The sequence below is a fragment of the Panthera tigris genome, chromosome B1 (assembly GCF_018350195.1).
Source record: "Panthera tigris isolate Pti1 chromosome B1, P.tigris_Pti1_mat1.1, whole genome shotgun sequence".
Classification (NCBI taxonomy): Eukaryota; Metazoa; Chordata; class Mammalia; order Carnivora; family Felidae; genus Panthera; species Panthera tigris.
In genome coordinates, this window is record NC_056663.1 from 86,599,324 (window position 1) to 86,603,467 (window position 4,144).

Consider the following 4,144-nt stretch of genomic DNA (forward strand, 5'->3'; position numbering starts at 1 on the left):
GCTTTGCTGAGTTGTACGTGCGTGCAGCACAGGATACTGCGTATGGGAATTTCTGACCAAGTGATGGCTGCAGAGGCCACCATGTAAGGGCCCCAACGGGACAGGTTGAGCCTCCTTCTTCATAAGAAACTGGTTTATTCCAGATCAGGCCCAACCCTCCCACCCGCATACACACATGGGCCCTGGGTGGGTACTGTCCTCACTGGGCACTTAAGAGCCCTTGTGCCGGGACCTGCCCAGCAGCCCCTCTCTGGTGATGGCCTGGTTGTAGCTCTTCTGGGAGTCCAGCGCTTCTTCCACCCCCACCTCCAGGTTGTCTTGGGTGATGAAATGTTTTTGCCTCCTCCTGCAGCTGCAGCACTTCCTGCTCCTTGAGCTGCACGGGCCGCCTTCTTCTGCACCTGCCGCTGCTTCTGCTCAGGCCCCTCCTGCCGCAGCCTCGCCAATCGCGCAGCCCGAGCAGCAGCTGGTTCTCCTCTTGGTTCCAGGCCCTCAGGTCACGGTGCTCAGCGGTATCCCGCAGCACCTTGCGCTCTGCCGGGACCGCGCCCGGGCCTCGTGCACCTTCTTCTGCATCTCGGAAGCGAAGCGAACTCCAGCCCGGGCGGAGACGCGCGCAAAGTCGGCGCCCTCTGGGCGCGCCCGCTTCGACACACCACCCACGGGGCTGACGGCAGCCTCTTCCCTGTCACACACACCTGAGGGCGCGCACCGTCTGGCGGGACTCAACCGGATCCACCACGGGCGCGTCGCCACGCACCCCCTTGCACTTGGCCGGCGGGTCCTGGCGGGTCTTGTGGCCGCGCATGGGCAGCAGCAGCGGGGCTCGGAGGCCCGTACAGGGGCCCCGCACCCAGGCCTCCAAGAAGCTTACGTATTGTAACATGTCTGTGCTCCAGTCATGTCTTCCCGAATATACACCCTAAGTGGAGATTTAGCAATCACCTGATCTTTTCTTAAGCTTTTTTTTTTTTTTTTTTTTTAAATATTTATTTATTCTTGAGAGAAGGGGAGAGACAGAGCATGAGCAGGGGAGGGGCAGAGCGAGAGAGCCGCACAGAATCCGAAGCAGGCTCCAGGCTCTGAGCTGTCGGCACAGAGCCCGATGGGGGCTTGAACCCACGAGCTGCGAGATCATGACCTGAGCTGAAGTCAGACGCTTAACCGACGAAGCCACCCAGGCGCCCCAAGCACCTGATCTTTTCAACACCTGGAAGATGTGGGTACTAGCCATTGGGCGTTCTCTTTTCAAACGGTAAATTTATCCCAATTTTATCTATTTTGGGGATGGGACCGAGACACTTTCTTAACTGTAATTCTTAGCACATTGAGTATTTGCCTTTTTCTCTGAGAAGAAACTTCAGACTGTAAATTCTTGGTTTGCATGTTACTTCTTTTCCTACAACGTGGTATGCTCAGTTTCATGGCCACTATGATTTGGGGCAGAGGGTATAGGGATTTTTAAGCACTCATTCATTTGTCTACCCAACACACACTTTTACTGAGCATCCCTTACTGCAGGCAGTGCTAGGTGCTTGGTGCACAACAGTGAGTGAACAAGACAGACAACAGAGCCTTATGAAGTTTACATTCTAGTTCAGGGAAAAGACACAGATTAATAGGTCAGCAAAATCAATGGGACAATTACACAGTGTGGTCAATGCTATGAAGAAGGTAAGACCATGTGATAGAAAGTAACATTTGATTTGAGACTGAAGGATGACAATGAGCCCCCATGCGGGAAGAGCTGGGGCAGGGTACTGCCAGGGTAATGAATGGCCTTGGGGTGGGAAAATCAATGACTTTGAGGGACAGAAGGAGCCAGTGTGATGAAAGCCACATCACAACTGTCGAATAAAGAATTTTGATATTATTCTAAGAGCAATAGAAAGCCATCGGAGGCTAAGCAACAAAGAAACAATATCTGATTGATGTTCTTAAATATAAAACACATTTAAAAACATAGCATATAAAACACAAAACATCTGGCTGGGTGGAGAAGGTGTTGTAAGGGGATATAGTATCAATGGAATCAGATTCTGTTGTTTCCCTAGTGACTTCCTAGCTGAAGGCAGCACCTTTTATGCAAACAGCAGGAGCAGGAAACTCCACTTTCTTTCTTTTTCTCTTCTCTTCTCTTTTCTTTTCTTCTCTTTTCTTTCTATTTCTTTCTTTCTTTCTTTCTTTCTTTCTTTCTTTCTTTCTTTCTTTCTTTTCTTTCTTTGTAAATTTACATCCAAATTAGTTAGCATATAGTGCAACAATGATTTCAGGAGTAGATTCCTTTATGCCCCTCACCCATTTAGCCCATCCCCCCTCCCACAACCCTTCCAGCAACCCTGTTTGTTCTCCATATTTAAGAGTCTCTTCTGTTTTGTCCCCCCACTGTTTTTATATTATGTTTGCTTCCCTTCCCTTATATTCATCTGTTTTGTATCTTAAATTCTTCATATGAATGAAGTCATATGATAATTGTCTTTCTCTAATTTTGCTTAGCATAATACCCTCCAGTTCCATTCACATAGTTGCAAACAGCAAGATTTCATTTTTTTTTTTTGATTGCTGAGTAATACTCCGCTGTATATATATACCACATCTTCTTTATCCATTCATCGTCGATGGACATTTGGGCTCTTTCCATACTTTGGCTATTGTTGATAGTGCTGCTATAAACATGGGGGTGCATGTGCCCCTTCGAAACAGCACACCCGTATTCCTTGGATAAATACCTAGTAGTGCAATTGCTGGGTTGTAGGGTAGTTGTATTTTCAGTTTTTTGAGGAACCTCCATACTGTTTTCCAGAGTGGCTGCACCAGTTTGCGTTCCCACCAGCAGTGCAAAAGAGATCCTCTTTCTCTGCATCCTTGCCAACATCTGTTTTTGCCTGAGTTGTTCATGTTAGCCATTCTGACAGGTGTAAGGTGGTATCTCGTTGTGGTTTTGGTTTGTATTTCCCTGATGATGAGTGATGTTGAGCATTTTTTCATGTGTCAGTTGGCCATCTGGATGTCTTCTTTGAAGAAGTATCTATTTATGTCTTTTGCTCATATCTTCACTGGGTTATTTGTTTTTTGGGTGTTGAGTTTGATAAGTTCTTTATAGATTTTGGATACTAAGCCTTTGTCTGATATGTCATTTGCAAATCTCTTCGCCCATTCCATTGGTTGCCTTCTACTTTTGCTGATTGTTTCCCTTGCTGTGTAGAAGCTTTTTATTTTGATGAGGTCCCAGTAGTTCATTTTTGCTTTTGTTTCCCTTGCCTCTGGAAACGTGTTGAGTAAGAAGTTGCTGCGGCCAAGCTCAAAGAGGTTTTTGCCTGCTTTCTCCTCAAGGATTTTGGTGCTTCCTGTCTTAACATTTAGGTCTTTCATCCATTTAAGTTTATTTTTGTGTATGGGGTAAGAAAGTGGTTCAGGTTCATTTTTCTGCATGCCGCTGTCCAGTTTTCCCAGCACCGCTTGCAGAAGAGACTGTGTTTATTCCATTGGATAGTCTTTCCTGCTTTGTCAAAGATTAGTTGGCCATACGTATGTGGGTCCATTTCTGGGTTCTCTATTCTGTTCCATTGATCTGTCTGTTTTGTGCCAGTACCACACCGTCTTGATGATTACAGCTGTGTAATACAGCTTGAAATCTGGAATTGTGATGCCTCCAGCTTCGGTTTTCTTTTTCAGGATTGCTTTGGCTATTTGGGGTCTTTTCTGGTTCCATACAAATTTTAGGATTGTTTTTTCTAGCTCTGTGAGGAATGCTAGTGTTATTTTGATAGGGATTTCTAGAAACTCTCCACTTTCAATTCCCCTCTTCATAACCGCAGGAGTCTTTTCTTTCTGGATCCCAGCGTTATGGAAAAGCCCCGTGTATGTGTGAGGAGAGCAGAGAGGTGATAGGAAGACTCGGGCTTCAGGGCCCTAAGGGCTGGGAGAGGTCTTACCTCCTTCTCCAGACTTTTCTAGACTTTGACCGTGGTTTACTGGGCTAATGGGAAGTGCCGGTTAATGGGTGATGACTTAATGATCCGGCCACAGGACCTGTGTCACAAGAACTGAGGAAATATCAGTTCATGGTATCAGTCCATGAAAATGACAGAGAATAGTGAAATATGAGCAAAATACCAGATGAAATTACCAAAAAAAAAAAAAA

The 4,144-nt window shown here is 46.1% G+C and overlaps 1 pseudogene; it reads right to left on the reverse strand.

Moving 5' to 3' along the window:
- Window positions 1–210: 210 nt before the first annotated feature.
- On the reverse strand, window positions 211–886 carry LOC102954026 (annotated as a pseudogene).
- Window positions 887–4,144: the final 3,258 nt, after the last annotated feature.